This window comes from Prionailurus viverrinus, chromosome C2, assembly GCF_022837055.1.
Source record: "Prionailurus viverrinus isolate Anna chromosome C2, UM_Priviv_1.0, whole genome shotgun sequence".
In the NCBI taxonomy this organism is placed as follows: Eukaryota; Metazoa; Chordata; class Mammalia; order Carnivora; family Felidae; genus Prionailurus; species Prionailurus viverrinus.
The window spans coordinates 100,849,419-100,868,888 of record NC_062569.1 but is presented as its reverse complement, the minus strand read 5'-3'; the positions used below and the strand labels follow the sequence as shown (position 1 = coordinate 100,868,888).

The following is a 19,470-nucleotide window of genomic DNA, read 5'->3' as shown; positions in this document are numbered from 1 at the left end:
CCAGATTACATAAGCAGGTAAGTAGGGCTATAGGCCGCTGCAGGGTGAAGTTGCCCAGAGAGGAGCTAATTAACAAAAGAAAGGTGCCTGTTGACCTTGAGGTCACATGCTCTATCTGTCTTATCCCCTAGTCTGGCTAAGATAAACAGACATGGCACCTCACATCTGTTAACAACCATCTGCCCTGCACCAGGATTTTGTTTTATATTGACCCAAACCCCTAACACCGAATATCTTCAAACCCCCCTTTTCCTCACATCCATGAGTTAACGTTCACAGATTCATTGTCTCTTTGTGTATGTCCATCACCATGTTTGTAAGCCTTCTGATCCTAATAAAAACGGAGCAAGGACCTTTAACCAGGGCTCTTGGCTTCTTCCGGACATTAGCAATCTCTCGCATTTTATTCCTGTGTCCCGCTTTCTTGCTAAACAAGAAAGAACTCTAGATCCAGAGTCTCCACTACACTGTATGTTAACTAACTTGAGTTTAAATAAATAACATTTAGGGGTGCCTGGGTAGCCCAGTCGGTTAAGAGTCCAATTTCGGCTCAGGTCATTATCTCACGGTTCCTGGGCTAGAGCCTCGCATCAGGCTCTGTGCTGACAGCTCAGAGCCTGGAGCTTGCTTCAGATTCTGTGTCTCCCTCTCTCTCTGCCCCTCCCCCACTCACAATCTGTCTCCCTCAGTCTCAAAAATAAATAAACATTAAAAAAATAACTTTTAAAAATAGAATATTCTGATCTCTTTTGTTGTTCTAGCAAGACAGAAATTAATAGACCATATAATATTCCATTATAGCCTTCTTTTATCTCATTTGGGAGTGATAAGCCAGGGTTCTCTTGCTTTTATATATTTATATAGCAACAAGTACATAAGAAAAATGTTGAAACCAAAAGGATTTAAAACAGGGAAGTTGTTACATGTTCTATCTCATTGTTACTTCATGGAAGAGGACCCATAAGGGCCATGATGTGTCTTGAAATGTGTGTTGTTTTGAAGAAATAGATAATAGCTACAGGTCTGCTAATCTCATCTGCTTCCCATGCTAAGGAAAGTTTTAGGTGGGCATCTTAAAGTTCATGCAGGGAATTCTTCCAATTCTATCTTGTAATAGAATTGCCCTTTTCTTATTTTTATGTTATGTTCATTATACGCCCTTTTCTGATTTTTATTATATCCCCTTTTATGATTCTAAAAACAATATTTGGGGGGGGAACTAAATAAATGAATACATGCTTATCATGAATGCTTTTGAAATAAATATGGAAACAAACATTTCAGAAATCAGCAAAAAATCAACCACAGTCATGCGATCTAGTGATTCTTGTATGTTTTATTTACACAGTTGGGTTCATTCTTATTTATTACGCTGTTTTCCACTTGGTATTGTATCACTAGCATCAAAGAGCCTTGTAAACATCATTCTCAAAGGTTATATTGTATTAGCACCAATGTAAAAGTGCTGGCTGTAGTCAGACTGCCCGCAAGCAAAGGCCTGATGGGCTGCAGCTGGCAGGGTGAAAGACGCGGCAGCTTACTTCAACGCTGTTGGCCTCAGTTTTCCAATCCGTATAGGTCCCTAGTCTGTGTAACTACTCTCCGTATTTATTATTTTTATGTGACATCACCTGCAGAGTTATAATGATACCGGGGCTTGGATACTCTCCTCAGAGATTTCTATTTAAGTCAGTCTAAATTGCAGCCTGGGTTCTTCCATTTTAATGTGTGGTGAAGGTTAGCAACCACTGTGATTCACCCAATTCAAAGGCAACATTTCTCAACTTTTTTTCTCAAACCCAGTTTCTTTTTAATATTCTTTCATTTAAAGTTCTTTTTCCTTTTCATTTTTTATTATCAAAGTGTGTGCATATTATATATATATATATATATATATATATATATATATATAAATATAAATTTACATCAAGTTAGTTAGCATATAGTGCAATAATGATTTCAGGTGCAGAATCCAGTGATTCATCCCCTATGTATAACACACAGTGTTCATCCCAACAAGTATCTTCCTTCATGCCCCTTGCCCATTTAGCCATCCCCCCCACCCAGAACCTCTCCAGCAACTCTCAGTTTGTTCTCTATATTTAAAAGTCTCTTATGTTTTGTCCCCTTCCTTTTTTTATATTATTTTTGCTTCTCTTCTTTTATGTCCATTTGTTTTGTATCTTAAATTTTACATGAGTGAAGTCATATGATATTTGTCTTTCTCTGACTAATTTTTCTTAGAATAACAGCCTCCAGTTCCATCCATGTTGTTGCAAATGGCAAGATTTATTCTTTTTGATTGCCAAGTGGCACTCCATTGTGTATATACCACATCTTCTTTATCTATTCATCTGTCGATGGACATTTGGGCTCTGTCTGTAATTTGGCTATTGTTGATAGTGCTGCTATAAACATTGGTGTATGTGTCTCTTTGAATCAGCATTTTGGTATCCTTTGGATAAATATCTGGTAGTATAATTGCTGGGTCATAGGGTAGTTCTACTTTTAACCTTTTGAGGAATCTCCATACTGTTTTCCAGAGTAGCTGCACTAGTTTGCATTCTCACCAGCAGTGCAAGACTATTCCCCTTTCTCTGCATCCTCACCAACATCTGTTTTTGCCTGAGTTGTTAATGTTAGCCATTCTGACTTGGGTGAGGTGGTTTCTCATGGTTTTGATTTGTATTTCCCTGATGATGAGTGATGTTGAGCATTTTTTCACGAGTCTGTTAGCCATCTGGATATCTTCTTTGGAAAAGTGTCTATTCATGTCTTTTGCCCATTGCTTCTCTGGATTATTTGTTTTTTGAGTGTTGAGTTTGATAAGGTCTTTATAGATTTTGGATACTAACCCTTTATCTGATATGTTATTTGCAAATATCTTCTCCCATTCTGATGGTTGCCTTTAGTTTGGCTGACTGTTTCCTTCACTGTGCAGAAGCTTTTTATCTTGATGAGGTCCCAATAGTTCATTTTTGCTTTTATTTCCCTTGCCTTTGGAGACATGTTGAGTAAGAAGTTGCTGTGGCCAAGGTTGAAGAGGTTTTTCCCTGCTTTCTCCTCTAGGATTTTGATGGCTTCCTGACTCACATGTAGGTCTTTCATCCATTTTCAATTTATTTTTGTGTATGGTGTAAGAAAGTGGTCCAAGTTCATTCTTCTGCATGTCCAGTTTTCCCAGCACCACTTGCTGAAGAGACTGTCTTTATTCCATTGGATATTCTTTCCTGCTTTGTCAAAGATTGGTTGGCCATACGTTTGTGGGTCCATTTCTGGGTTCTCTATTCTGTTCCATTGGTCTGAGTGTCTGTTTTTGTGTCGGTACCATACTGTCTTCATGATTACAGCTTTGTAATATAGCTTGAAGTCCGGGATTGTGATGCCTTTAGCTTTGGTTTTCTGTTTCAGGATTGCTTTGGCTATTTGAGGTCTTTTCTGGTTCCATTCTTTTTGAGAATTTTTGCATCCACGTTTATCAGGAAAACTGGTCTGTAGTTCTCCTTTTTAGTGGGGTCTTTGTCTGGTTTTGGAATCAAGGTAATGCTAACCTTGTAGAATGAGTTTAGATGTTTTCCTTCCACTTCTATTTTTTGGAACAGCTTCAAAAGAATAGGTGTTAAGTCTTCTTTAAATGTTTCATAGAATTCCCCTGGAAAGTCATCTGGCCCTAGACTTTTGTTTCTTGGGAGACTTTTGATTACTGATCCAATTTCTTTACTGGTTATGGGCCTGTTCAAATTTTCTGTTTCAGTTTTGGTAGTTTATATGTTTCTAGGAATTTGTCCATTTCCTCCAGATTGCCCTTTTTATTAGCATATAATTGCTCATAATATTCTCTTATTATTGTTTGTATTTCTTCAGGGTTGATTGTGATCTCTGCTTTTTCGTTCTTGATTCTAATTATTTGGGTCCTTTTCCTTTTTCTTTTTGATCAGACCGGCTAGGGGATTATCAATTTTATTAATTCTTTCAAAGAACCAGCTCTTAGTTTCATTGATCTGTTTTACTGTTTTTTTCATTTCAATAGCATTGATTTCTGCTCTAATCTTTATTATTTCCTGTCTTCTGTTGGTTTTGCATTTTATTTTCCTTTCTTTTTCAGCCTGTAAGGTTTAAGATTAGGTTGTGTATCTGAGACCTCTCTTCCTTCTGTAGGAAGGCTTGGATTGTTATATACTTCCCTCTTATGACCCCCTTTTCCCAGAGTTTTTGGGCTGTGGTGTTATCATTTTCATTGGCTTCCACGTACTTCTTAATTTCCTCTTTAACTTCTTGGTTAACCCATTGATTCTTTAGTAGCATGTTCTTTAGTTTCCAAGTATTTGTTGTCTTTCCAATTTTTTTCCTTATGATTGATTTAGAATTTCATAGTGTTGTGGTATGAAAATATGCATGGTATGATCTTGATTTTTTTGTACTTGTTGAGGGCTGATTTGTGACCCAGTATGTGAGCTATTCTAGAGAAAATTCCATGTGCACTGGAGAAGAATGTATATTCCACTGCTTTAGGATGAAATGTTCTGAATATATCTGTTAATTCCATCTGGTCCAGTGAGTCATTCAAAGCCATTGTTTCCTTGTTGATTTTCTGTTTAGATCGTCTGTCCATTGATATAAGTGGGGTGTTGAAATCACCTACTATTATGATATTATTATTAATGAGTTTATGTTTGTGATTATTGATTTATATACTTGGGTTCCCCATGTTGGGGGCATAAGTGTTTAAAATTGTTAGATCTTTGTGGATAGGCTCCTTAATTATGCTATAATGCCCTTCATTATCTCTTGTTATAGTCCTTATTTTAAAATATAGATTGTCTGATATAGTATGGCTACTCAGGCTTTCTTTTGGCAACCATTAACATGACAGATGGTTCTCCATCCCCTAACTTTCAATCTGAAGGTGTCTTTCAGTCTAAAATGGGTCTCCTGTAAATAGCATATAGATGGATCTTGTTTTCTTATCCACTCTGTTACTCTGTGTCTTTTGATTGGAGAATTTAGTCCATTGATATTTAGACAGAGTACTGAAAGATATGAACTTATTACCATTATGTTTCTGTATCCAAAAATAAGAAAAAAAATGAATAGTTGGACCAGCGAACAGAATGAGTTCCAGATGAAATTACATCCAGTTTCCCCTAGAAGTCAAACTATGAAGCACTTTATAATCCATACACTAACCAGGGGGAGAGACTTGTGGTCACCCTCTGGGGCTGGGTCGGCTCAGTTGGATGGGGCTTGGTGTAACAGCTCCATTCTTCACTAGGTGGTGCTGCTTAGCTTATTGGGGTGGATCAGTATGGCATGTGTACATGTATATGTGTATGTGCAGGACAGGTGAAAATGGCATCACCCAGCTGCCCAGTCTGCAGCATCAGAACTCTGTGCTTTTGCCAACCAGCAATCAAGCATCTCTCCTTTGTCCCCAGCTTCTGTCCAGTCCCTGCTTCTACACTGTTCATGACCAAGACATCAGCCTTCCAAGTGGCACCTCCCTCCCAAATTTTATCTCACTTTATGTTATATCTCACATATGACAGCCTGGTGGCTTGAACCCACTCTGACCTCCAGGGGAGGGTCTCACCGAGCAATGGCTGGATGCTGGCCTGCCCCCCAAATGCTCATGCAACTTCACTGCTGCAGAGATTCAGAGACTGTGGCCGGGTTCCAGCCTGCCCCAGAAAAAATTTTCATGATTGTATAGCAGTAACAGTTCTAGGACTATGGTAAATCATAACACACATCTGGTGCCAGGCTTCACTGCACTCTAGTGTCCTTGTTCCAACACTGCAAATGTGGCTGTAATCCAGGTTCTGCTGGGATCTTCTTTGCCTGTGGGGAGGCTGCATGGCTTCTACCAAATGTCCTCCTGGCAGGGGAACTCTCTCTCCCTGTGTGGCTCTTGGACCCCTTGGACCTTGCTGTCTGCTTTTGGGGATTCACCTTTCCCATCACAGCACCACTACATATTGAACTACAGAGTTTCTGACTCTGTGCTCCCCTGTTTCTAGCGTCCTAATGGTATTGAAACCCTCTCCCTTCTCCTTTCTTCCTTTCTTGTTCAGTTTCTTGTGGGTGTTTCCACCCTTTGTCTTTCTCTGCAGATGCTTTTGGGATAGTGCTTTTCCTGTATTCTCCCCGCTGTATCTGTCTTCTCTCTGCAAAAAAAAAAAAACACAACTCCATACCCTCCATGGCTTCTCTCTCCTACAGTTCACCTCTCTGCACCACGTACCAGCCAAGTTCTGTGACTCAAGTTATGCAGATTGTTGTGTTAGTCCTCAGATCAATTTTCTAGGTGTGAAAAATGGCTTGGTGCTGATCTAGCTGAATTTCAGGGATGAAAAAAGCAGAGAATTTCCATGCTATCCCACCATCTAGGCCTCCTCTCTCTTCTCTTTTTAATATTCTTGAGTCGGGTTTTGTGAGAAAGAATATCAATGCCCTTCAGGCAAAGACCACCAGAAACACATGTGGGATTGACAAATTGGGTTCATTATTGACAAATTGGGATAACATTCCGCCTGGGGAAATGTGGGGTGTTTCAATAAAAGGATGTTAAAATTACTGTGGATCTAGGCTGTGGTTGAGTAATTCTGGAGGCAAGTGAGAGTTTACTATGGATTGGGTGTTATATAGATTTGGGGTTGATTGGGTCAGAAAGCAAGGATAATTCCGTGACTGGGTATCTTAACAAATCTCTATGGGGAGGGCAGAATAGCATGAGGATAAAGCTGTCACAAGAAGCAGCACTCATTTTAGCCAAGGGAGGGGATGTTTGGTATTCTATGGGTTGCCCAGTGACTTTTTGTTTCACTTTATTATGGTTTCGAATGACCTCATATCATGTTAATGTTCTGTGAGATTGTTTATGTCCAACAGGCAAATAATATGGACTGGGTAAAAGCAACAGGGCAGCTTGTAGTAACACTGAGTGACACTTAGTTTTGAAATCAGACTAGTTCCCTGATGTCAGGGACTTCTTTTTTGTTTATTTGTCTATTTTTTGCTTTTCTTCAAAGAATTTCTAAATTCCCTAACATTACATTAACATGTCAAGAGCTGAAGTTTAGACCAGGGGATATTGATAACCATATAGTGCTAGAGCAGAGCAAGGTTAGCCGTTCCTCTAAGACAAAGATTCTTAACCTTGGCTCCACATTGGAATCACTTAGAGAGTTTTATAAATACAGATGCAGGGGTCCCCGGCTGGCTCAGTTGGTAAGGCATGAGACTTTCGATCTCAGGGTTATAAATTTGAGTCCCACATTGGGAGTAGAGATTACTTAAGAATAAATTCTCTAAAAAAAAAAATACAGATGCATGGGTGGCACCCCCAGAGGTTAATCTAATCGGTATGAGGTCTTGCCTAGGTATTAGCAACTTTAAAATCTTTCCAGTGATTCTGACGAGTGGCTATTATTCAGAAGCACTGTCCTAGGAGAAGTCCGTGCCATTAGGGAACAACACTGTGATAGATGGATCATATTTGCTCTTAGTTAACATCAAACTGTTTAGGAAATGTTATCAATGTCACCCACTAACTTGCCCCCTGTTACTCCAGAACCAAACATCTTGGAGCAAACAAACTTCACCAAAAAAGGAAAAGTATTTTTCGCAACATAAACATTCTTACATGCGTGCAGAATTTAAAACAGTTAAGAAGTCTATTTTTCAAACTAAAAGTAGGGATACATGTTCCCATTAGCATTTTTCTCATTTTTAAAATTGTTTCTTTGAAAACTTTAGTAAGCGCTTACACATTTAACCTTAATCAATTCCTTTCAGGAAAGAATAAAATTACTCCAAATCTTAATTATCCTTGAAATTCAGGGATCGAGTTCAACATAATTTCACTATCTGGCTGTAAATATGTGGCGAATACTCAGTTGGGCTTTTTCAACCTATACTCCAAATTTTCCTGACAAACCTCTCACCGAAGGGGAGATCTCATTTTATGTTAACATGTAAATGTTAATATGCCTGTAGTTTTTAATATTTTAAAAGACACCGGTAAAGAAGTAGCAGTGAGACTAGACAGATTTTGCATGTAATTAAAACTCTTCTTCAGCTTAATGAAACCGACTTTTGACAGCTTTGGAGAAGTTTATGAGTCCGTGTCTCATCACGGAAGAAATACTGGTTTGTCTTGAAATTACCAGCTAGGTCTCCTACATTAATTTTTCAACGGATTCGACAAAAACCTTTGTGTGTGGAGGTCATTAACGAAGGCTCTCTCAAAACTGGCCTGTAGCTTTGTCCTCAACAGTCAGCCTTAAGAAATTCCCTTTGTCTTGGAAAAGTGTAAGTCAGACTCCACCCCCTCCCCCCCCCCCCCAAATGGGAAGTCATTCTTCCTTCTTAGTCGCCCTTTCCAGGACTCTGTTGACAAGAGCATCCTGAAGAGGGCGCTGTGGCATCCCAGTTATCTTCACACCTGCCAAGCTCCGGCCCCATGGTTCACGACAGAGGCGATGCACCGCTGGGGTTGGCTCCAGTAAACTGTCCTGCCACACCACACAGCAGCCCTCTTACTCACGGACTCTGGGGGGGGGGGGGGGGGGTGGCGTTCTGTCGCCCTCCTAATGCCTCCCCACTCCCAGGGAGTCCTTCCTCCCTCTCAGCTCAGCTCCACGCACCCGAGGAGAGCGACCGCGGACGGCATCAGGGTGCTTTCCGCTCAGTGCCCCAGCAAGGCAAAGGGAACGAGCACAAGCCAGGTAAATAGTCTGGAGGGATGATACGGGAGGAGTGATGGGCAATGGAGGATGATATGGGCAGGGGCCAAGGGGCAACCATTCCAACTGAGAAGCTTGTTGGCCTTGATTTCGCTGCCGCGGGAAAACGGGAAAGGTGGAAACTTGAGGAGGGAATGGCTGGCTGAAACCGGTAGCTGGAATACCGCGGGAGCATTGGGTCCTCCCCTAAGGTAAGGCTGAGGCGGGAAACGCCAGAGGGAAAGGGCAGCTTCCTGAAAGGGAAATTAGGGGAAGCTCACCGTGCAGAGCCTCAGGAAGAGTAACCCGGAGGGATAAATGAGAAGTGGATATAAGCTATATTCCGTTCACTCCAGAACAGCCAAAATCAACCGCAACCTTGATGGCAGTTAACTTGTACCAAGCCCCACCCCTGGTCTGCACCCATTGGCTTCAAGGTCATAGCTCCTGACCTGATTGGCTGATGACCCGCACTAGCTGATGCTCCTCGGCACCATTTCCCCTGCACTACCAAGGCGAACTTTGAAGTTTTAAGGCCAAGTTTATTTTAAAATAATAATAAATAGATAAATAAAAATGAAAAGGAACCCCAAGGATTTTATTGCTATATTAATGTAATGTTTTGGAACAATGGATTTCTGGCAAAGAGCCGATGGACACTGCTTTCCTAGAATTCTGGAAGAAGTGGGTTTCTTGGATAAAACAGGGTGGTAGAGATTTTGAAGTAAGAGGAGGCAGATTGCTAGATTAGAGAGGGAGATACAGAATCTGAAGCAGGCTCCAGGCTCTGAACTGTCAGCATAAAGACCGATGTGTGTGTGTTGGAGGGGGGGGTGGGGGGGGGTGGAGAGGCTCGAACTCACAAGCTCTGAGATCATGACCTGGGCCAAAGTCAGGTGTACTTAACCGACCGAACTACCCAGGTGCCGGCATTCCTACACTGTGAAGTCCCACTACCCCCCTCTCCTTAGTTCAAGATGACAGGATATCTCATTTTGCCTGTCTTTGAATGTCTATGTCTGCATGGATTCCTTATACATATGAAATTAGGTTTGATTTTCTCCTTAATCTGTCTCAGATTAAAAGTCAATTAAGATTGATTTTTTTCCAGCTAGAAGGGCCTTGGAGGGCAGAGAGAATTCTTCTTCCTTGACAGTATTAAAACCTGTTTACTTCTAATTCTTGATGAATTGTTTGTTTAACACATGTCCCTTCAGAGTTATTTTGGTGCATTAGTAAACGCTACAAGAGTGGCCTAGCCTGTGTACTATAATCATTCAGTAGAAGCAAAGTCATGATCACTTTTGACTGAGATAGTCAGTGAAGGTTCTCCAAAGGAGACAGAATTTGAGCCTTATTAAGACAGGCAGGAACTGGTTGAATGGATGAGTTTAGTGAAGAAATGTGGGTCTCTGGCAAAATAAAAATCACCTTACCTGCATTATTTGTATATACATGGGAGCCTTCAAGAATACAGAGATAAGTGATCTAGACAGTTATCGATAGTGTAGAATGTGATGTGGGGCCACTAATGAGTGGTCAAGAAAGAATTCTTGACACTTTTTGGTGCAAAAGCTGCTTTTATGATAGCCTGGGGACAGGACCCGTAGGCAGAAAGAGCTGCACTGAGGTTGGAGGAGTGACTGATTATGTACTTTTCTAGTTAGTGGGGGTTAGAGATGGCACAATTCTCTAAGGAATTTGTGCACGTTAAAAGCAAGGTCTCCAGGAGCTTGGAGGGCTAGCTATAGTTAAGATAAGGTTGCTTTTATTGTTGTCTAGTAAAACATTAGTCATGAGACTCATCAAATGTGTATTAGTGGGTCATATGTTTGAAAGTTGATTGCTAATATATATCTTGGGGGGCAGTGTTTATGGTTCTTAGAGGGAAGTAACACTAACAAGAGCAAAGCTGTAGCTTTATAGAAGTCCTTGAGAGACCTGTAGGAGTATTGTAATCTGTATGCCTCAGGCTCGGGACTCCTGCCTGGAGACCTGGAGCTGCAGCAAAGCCCAACCTTTGTTCTTTTTCTCCTGTCAGTATGTATAACATAAAAGCAGTTATGTTAATCATTGTTGAAGGAGGTCATTGAGAGGATATGGCCACTGGTTAACCCTTAAGCTGGACCCAGGCTCCTCACTCCCTCCCCTGTCCTTGGAATATACATTCTGCCCGCTGTTCCCACAGTTGGAGCCATTTGTAAGGATGCAGCCTGAAGAGAGTAATGTGTGTTAAGACTACCTGAACAGTATGTGTGACAGAACCCAGGTGAGCCCTCTGTGTAAACTTTTAGGACTCTGGCAGGTGGGTACAGAGATCTGTGTATCTTGCAACTGCCTAAGAAAGCCTTGTAAGTAAGTTGTCTGCTTATTAAACCTGCTGCCTACGAATCTGGACTGGCTGCCTCTATTTTCAATCTCTCCTTGCTCTCCAAATACAGGGGCCCATTTCAGAGTTCACTCTGGAAGCTCCCCAGTTTGCAGACCAGCAATTATTCATGCAAGGAAATAATGAACTTTTTTTTGTTTTGTTTTGTTGTTTAGAATTAGAGGTTGGCACAAACAAGGTAATGTCTTAGCAGATTTTGATAGATAAACTAAGGTTACATATACATGGACTTTTGTGAAATACTATGATGTGTTTGGGACACTCGCCATAGTTTACTGTAGTGGGCAGTGGAATAATATCATTGGTCTTGATAGACAGGTAGAAGATTGTCTTTTTCTTGAGGAAGCTAAATAGTAAATACAATGGGGATAAGGATAGACCAGGAAGCTGAGGAATGTAGTTAAAAAAAGAAATCTCAAGAGATCAATGATTCTGGATTCCACGGATGTTCAATGGATGGCCATTAGAATGTATTAAAAAGTGAAATGGAAGAAAATCTTTAAAATATTTTTTTTGGTTAAGCTTTAGCAGGTACACATACACACACATGAACATATATTAGTTTCACAACTTTTAATTTTCACATATATATCAACCTGTGAAACTACAGCCCATAGAAAGATGCAGAGTATTTTCAACAACCTAGAATATTTCCTGTACTTCTTCCCAGTCAGTATCCCTTTCCCAGAATTACCTTTATTGGATTTGTATTACCCTTTAATATTTTGCCTATTCTTACATTTTCTATAAACATAATATGTATTCTTTTGCCCCTGATTGCCTCCATTCATTATTATTTTGTGAGATTCATCCATGACATAGGTTTCTTCTTTCTGTTTTATTGCTGCATAGTATCTAATCTTATGAAGAGTACTATAATTTACTTATCTTTTTAGAATTGATACTATTTGAATTGTTTTGAGTTTTGGCTGCCACAAATAAGGCTTCTATCACATTTTTGCATGTCTTTTGGTGGGCATATTAATTTATTTCTCTTGTGTGTATATACCTAGGTATATACACCTTGGGTGTATATATCTAATATATATTAACTCCTAAGTATATACACCCAAGTCAAAGGGCATGAAAGATACAACTGTGGCAGATAACTGCCAAGATGATGGTGCCAATTTAAACTCTCACCACTCTTTTTTTTTTAATGTTTATTTATTTATTTATTTATTTATTTATTTATTTAAAGAGTGAGAGAGAGAGAGAGAGAGAGAGAGAGAGAGAGACTGAGCAGGAGAGGGATGGATGGGAGCACAGAGGATCTGAAGTGGGCTCTGCACTGACAGAAATGAGCCTGATGCTGGGCTTGAATTTACGAACCAAACTGTGACATCATGACCCAAGCTGAAGTCAAGACGCTCAACCAACTGAACCACCCAAGCCCCTAAACTCTCACCAGTCTTGCCAACACTTGGGATTGACAATCTTCTAAAAAAAATGTTAGTTATTCTTTTGGATGTTTGGTATTATTGTATTTGTATATTTCATTTCCATTTAACTGATGAATGACAACGTTGAGCACTTATCTTTTTTTTTTTTTAATTTTTTTTTTCAACGTTTATTTATTTTTGGGACAGAGAGAGACAGAGCATGAACGGGGGAGGGGCAGAGAGAAAGGGAGACACAGAATCGGAAACAAGCTCCAGGCTCCGAGCCATCAGCCCAGAGCCCGACGCAGGGCTCCAACTCCCGGACCGCGAGATCGTGACCTGGCTGAAGTTGGACGCTTAACCGACTGCGCCACCTAGGCGCCCCGAGCACTTATCTTTTCATGTGTTTTTTGACCACTTGAATGTTCTTGTTTATGAAGTGCCTGTTTAAGTCTCTTGCCTATTGTTAAAAGGTGAATTATGTGGGACTTCCATATCCCAAAGATAGAGTCTGTGTACTTTTTCCTATCCCTCCCAGTAAGTACAGCTAAAAGCCCTGGACATTATATATAAAACAAACATGAGAAAGAATCTTAAAGATGAACGGAAGGAAGCCCAGATAGGGACCTTGAGATTTCAATAGCTGCACTGAGATGAGTTCCTTGGGTTTTCTTTTTGCCTCATTTTATCTCGGACTGGGTACTACAGAAGCTGGAAAAATGGAAATGCCAGTAAGTACAGATTTTTAAAAGACTTCAAAAAAAAAAAAAAAAAAAAGCCTGTTCTTTCTAGCCATGTGGCCAGGAACAGATAATCTAACAAGACAGAAAATGTTTACCAATAACTGCTTTACTCCAGCCAAACTCCACAGGGAAACTTGAGCCATCCCCTCCCTCACACACAAACAAATACACACACCAGCAAGAGCTGAGTGGAAAGCCTAGACTTGACCCATGCCAGACCTCACATGGTGCCAGAAACCTGCCCCCACTCCCATCCCTACAGAAGAGGGTAGCATCAGAAAAGGTCTAGTGGGAGTTAGGAATTGTATACCCACCTTGCAGTAAAGAGGTGCCTCGGGCCCCCATGACTCCATGGAGACCATATTGGAGCCTGGACTTCCACTCGTAACCAGTCAAATCAGGTACCCCTTGTCCTCCTTACTGGGGTGATGTCAGAGGAGGACAAATAGAAAGTTTGGACATTCATCACCATTCAGCTATAAAAAGGTTACTTCTCATGGTATAAGTGGAGGAACATCAAGAAGAAGGGTGCCATTACTACTTCTTAGCAATAAAGAGACAATTTTCCCTAGCTCTGTGTTAATGAAGACTGAGTATAGAACTTGAGCTTCCATTCTACCCTGCCAGTAACAAGATAGTATCCTCACTTTTGCTAGAGCAGTGTTAGCGAAGGCCTGCTAAAACATGGGATTTAAATATGGTCCAGTCTTATAATATTCACAATGTTCAGTTGTCAGTTAAAAATTATCCATTGTGACAAATCAAAACCACACTGAGCAACCACCTCATGCTGGTCAGAGTGGTTAAAATGAACAAATCAGGAGACTATAGATGCTGGCGAGGATGTGGAGAAACAAGAACCCTCTTGCACTGTTGGTGGGAATGCAAACTGGTGCAGCTGCCCTGGAAAACAGTGTGAAGGTTTTCCTCAAAAAATTAAAGGTGAAGGTGCCTCAAAAAATTAAAAATAGAAGGTACCTCAAAAATTAAAGGTGCCTCAAAAAATTAAAAATAGAACTACCCTATGACCCAGCAATAGCACTGCTAGGAATTTACCCAAGGGATACAGGAGTGCTGATGCACAGGGGCACATGTACCCCAATGTTTGTAGCAGCACTCTTAACAATAGCCAAATTATGGAAAGAGCTTAAATGTCTATCAACTGACAAATGGATAAAGAAGATGTCATTTATGTACACAATGGAATACTACTTGGCAACAAGAAAGAATGAAATCTGGCCATTTGCAGCAACGTGGAGGGTATTATGCTAAGTGAAATAAGTCAGTCAGAGAAAGATACCATCTGTTTTCACTCATATGTGGATCCTGAGAAACTTAACAGAAGACCATGGGGAGGGGAAGGGGAAAAAAAGTTACGGAGAGGAAGGGAGGCAAACTATAAAAGACTCTTAGATACTGAGAACAAACTGAGGGTTGATGGGGGTGGGGAAGAGGGGAAAGGAGGTGATGGGCAATGAGGAGGGGACCTGTTGGGATGAGCACTGGGTGTTGTATGGAAACCAATTTGACAATAAATTATATTTTTAAAAAAATCCATTGTGCTCCAAGACTCAAGATGGATTCAAACTTAGACAATAAACAGTTGCCAAATCCAACACGACACAAATTTTAGTATTACCCGAATAGAATTTAACATAACCATTATAAAAATACTTCAGTGAGTGGTTATAAGTACAATTAAGACTAATGAAAAAAATATGAACTCTGGGCAAAGAAATAAAAAGTTGCAGAAAAACAAAAAGGTGATATAAAGAAAAATTAAATGGGAATTTCAAAAATAAGATATAGCAAATGAAAAAAATTAAAAAGCAACAAATGGGCTCAATAGCAGAATGGAGAAGACAAGGGAAAGAGTCATTGAACTTGAGGAGAGAACAATAGAAATGACCAATTCTGAAAAACACAGAAAAAAATTCACTGAAAAAAAAAAAATGAACACACCTTCAGGAACATGTCAGACTAAAACAAAAGATCTAACTAACATTTGGGTCTCTAGAATTCCAGAAGGAGAGGATAAAGAGGGTGGTACAGAAAAAATATTCAAAGAAATAATGATTGAAAGTTTCCCAAATTTGGAAAAAGACAGACCTACAGGATCAAGAAGAAGAGTTAACTCCAAACAGGATAAATCCAAATAAATCCATGCCAAGACACAAGTTAAACTTCAGAAAGCTAAAGATGAAGAAAAAAGTCTTGAAAGCTGTTGTAGAGAAGTGATGTATTACTTATGGGGGGAGGGGGGGAGACTAGTCAAATAATAGCAGAATTTTTATTATAAACCTTGGAGGCCAGAAAGAAGTTGCATATCATTTTCAAGTGCTAAAAAATAATGAACTTATGACTCCTATAGCTATCTCCAGGGGAAAATATTCTCCACAAATGAAAGAGAAATCAAGACTAGCAGATGAAGGAAAACCGACAATTTGTCACCCTAAACGACCCCTAAACAAATGACTACAGGGAGTTCTCTAAGCAGAAAAAATATAATAAAATAAGAAATCTTGGAACATCAGCAAGTAAGAAAGAATATGTAAGCAAACTTATGGGTAAATACAAAAGACTTTCTTTCTCCTTTAGAGTTTTATGAATTACATTTGATGATTGAAGCAAAACTGTGACACTGTCAAATGTGGATCTCAATGTATGTAGAGGCAATGGGAAAAAAAAAACACATCGTTAATAGAGGAGGATAAAGGAGTGCAAAGAGAGGTAAGCTTTCTACACCTCACTAGAATTGGTAAAGTGTTGACACCTGTAAACAGTGATAAACTGTACACACACACGTGCACACACACACACATAAACCCAAATACATCTCATGCATTACATTATACATATATATGCATACATATATATAATGTAATATTTAGAATAACTATTAATAAAGCTATAAAGAAGGTATACTCAAAACACCATAGATAAGATGAAATTATAAAAAGTGTTCAAGTATCCTACAAAAAGGCAGAAAAGCAAAATAGAGGGGGAAACAGAACAAACAGAATATTAAAAAATAAAATGGCAAACTTAAGTCTTAAAAAATATAAAAATGATATGTAAATGATCTATAGATACCAAAGGATTGAGCTTGGTAGAACGGGTTAAAAAAAAAAAAATGACCCAGCTATATGCTACCTACAAGAGACTCACTTCAATTATAGAAATATAGGTAGGTTGGAATAAACTTAGGGAAAAAGATATACTCTGCAAAGTAATTAAGAGGAAGCAGGATCAGCTGTATTAAATATGCTTCAGAACAACAACAAAATAACTTACCAGAGACAGAAAGAAAAAACACATGAAGGTGAATTGGTCAATATACTAAGAAGATATAACATTCCTAAATGTGTATTCACAAAACAACAGTACTGCAAAATATGTTGAGTAAAACTGATAGAATTGAAAGGAGAAATAGACACATCCACAATTATAGTTGAGGACTTCAACTCCCTCTGTCTCAAAAATTGATAGGACAGCAAAAACAAATAAACAAAAAAAGCCTAAGTGAACAACGAAACAGAAAATCAGCAAGTACATAGAAGAATTCAACAACACTATCCAACAACAAGATCCAATTAATATGTATAGGACATGCCACCTCATAACAGCAAAATACAAAAAAAAATATGGTTTTTTTTTTCAAGTGTCTATGGAACATATACCAAGATCAACCATATCCTGGCATAAAACAAACCTCATAAAAAGAGGATATATTCCCTGATCACATAGAATGAGACACAAATCAATAATAGAAAAATAACAGAAAACATTAAGAAACACAGAAAACATTAAGAAAAAAAACACTTTAATTATCCTTGAGTCGAAAAGGAAATCAAGGGAAATCAAAAATTACATTGAACCAAATGAAGCCATCAATGATAGAATTACAGGAGGGAAAAAAAATTCTTACTTTCAAATGTTCATTATTAAAGTATGCTGGGAGGTGGTAGTGAGTGAGCACTACTTTTCCACAATCCTAGCAGGAGAAAGACATTCTGGGGAATCTTGTATGAGTTTGTGAACATAAAATGCCAAGGGACAAGTAAGTGGCTGGGTTGGAATTTAAAGGAGGAAAACACAAACCCAAAGCATCAGGCAGGGAGGGCTTTCCCTGTGTTTACTTATTTACTTATTTATTTGTTTAAAAAATGTTTATTTATTTATTTTGAGAGAGTGAGAGAAAGCTCAAGCAGGGGAGGGACAGAGAGGGAGACAGAGAACCCCAAGCAGGCTCTGTGCTGCCAGCGTGGAGCCCGATGTGGGGCTCAAACCCATGAACCATGAGATCGTGACCTGAGCCCAAACCAAGACTCTGATGCTTAACTGACTGAGCCACCCAGGTGCCCCTTTCCCTCTATTTAAAATACTATGTAGAGGAGGAGTTTATAGAAAGATGAAAGTGATCTGTGTCTGTTTTTTTTTTTAATTTTAATACAGTGTGTATAATTTGAAACTATTTGATGATTTTACTTAAAACTTTTTTTTTTTTAATTTCCTATTCCAATTTGAGGAGGTGATCGTGGGGATGTAGATGCCAAGAGGAATGATTTTTAGAAACCTACCATACCTCTGTGGAGAGAGGTCTTTTCACTTGACCTCACTCCTTGTGGAGAAACTAGTTTGAATTTTATTTTGTACATAAATAACAGGACATGAAAGACTGGGAAAAGTTAGTAGCAGGCCCCAAAGAAGGACTCACGAAACTTTCTTGCAAGTTAGCAGGTAGGTTTTCAGAACCTGTGCATGAATCCTGCGACAGCTGCAGAATAGCAGGCACATACGGTGACAAAAATTATATAGACCTGAGATTCTAACAGATTTGGAGCCTAGGCAGAGAAGGAAGTCGAAAATGCCACAAGATTAGGAAAGTCTTAACGGACTTTCTGAGCAAGTGGTTAATGAGTAACAGATTTTGGCGGATATATCAGAAGATATTGCCATTTTCACGTGAAAGTTGTTAGAGAATAAAACACTCCACATGTTAGTGATGGTTTTATCATCAAATTTCATGGGCTTTCCACTCTACCTCATTCTCCAGCCCCTCTTGCTTTCCATCTGGGCACAAGGATCAGGTAACTCTTCACCTTTTCTCGCAATTGTTTTGTGGCTGGAAATGAATGGTAAATAAATACCAGGATGGAGTCTTTTCACTTTTATAAAGTTAGGGGAGCAGAGCATTATGTTTGGGTCTGCGTGTTAACCATGTAGCTATCCAGGTGGTTGGCAACTAGCAGTTTTAAGATGAGCATATTGAAACAGTGACTTAGTAAGCAGAGAATAAAAGAAAGGTATTAAGGAAGACTTGCTTCTGAAGTAAGCCCGAGTAGTTCAGATTAGAGGCCAAAAACCTTATGGAAGCAAATGGGCTCTCTATAAGTTAGTTAGTTAGTCCGTCAGTTAGTTAGTTAGCTAGTTATGCAGTATTTCCTGCAGTCCATTTGCCTTTTAAGTCTGAATTTGACTTGTTTTGAGGCTCTCCTTGGTCACTAAAAGGTTTATCATTTTTATATTGTCAAATTTGTTCATTGTTTCCTTCATGGGTTTGCTTATCATTACAAACTGAAGTACTCCTGAGATGTTAGGGATTTACTAAATATTCAGGTACTAATATTTTCTAGTCATTAAAATTATTTGGTTAAAGATATTTAACTCAATTCCATCTTAAATCTCTTGGGTTCATGATAAGGGCAATAACTAATGTTCTGTAGGAATTCTGTTGAGAAAATAAATCATGATTACTTCCAGTTAGGGAGTTTTTTTCCTCAAGAAGTATCATTTGAATTCAATTAGATAATCCAATCAAAAGTTGAATGAGGAGTGACATATGCTGAGATCAAAATAATGTGACAGAAGAGGAAACCAGTATGTTCCATGTTACTTCTTAACTTAATCATCTAAACTACAAAATGGAGAACACTGGTTCTGAAATCAGATAACTCAAAATCCAGTAGGGCAGACAGCCTGTGGGCAAATAATGATAAAGAGATGTGGCAAGCACAATTAGAGAAATTGCTACAGTAATAGTGATAGCTTATTTGTTGCCTTTAGACTTTCATTAGGTATTATAGGTGTCCCCTGCTTTCTGAAGGTTCATATCACATCACTTTGCTTTTCTGAAGGATCTGCATTAGTACCTGTTGTCGCTAGCTAAAAAAAAAAATTTGAAGAGGACTTTGCTTTTACAAAAAAGCCCTCCTGTGCTAATGTAGGTTCTT

General features: G+C 39.2%; 1 protein-coding gene across 4 annotated transcripts in view; it reads right to left on the bottom strand.

Annotated features, from left to right (window-relative positions):
- Positions 1–9,090, bottom strand: part of SLC9C1 (solute carrier family 9 member C1) — a 107,918-nt gene extending 98,828 nt beyond the window's left edge. For 3 of the 4 annotated variants that reach the window (XR_007155435.1, XM_047873933.1, XM_047873934.1), the window contains exon 1: positions 9,005–9,090. The gene's annotated coding sequence lies outside the window, so the exon portion shown is untranslated. The remainder of the gene's footprint in view (positions 1–9,004) is intronic. The other variant, XM_047873937.1, reaches the window with a different exon arrangement.
- Positions 9,091–19,470: the final 10,380 nt, after the last annotated feature.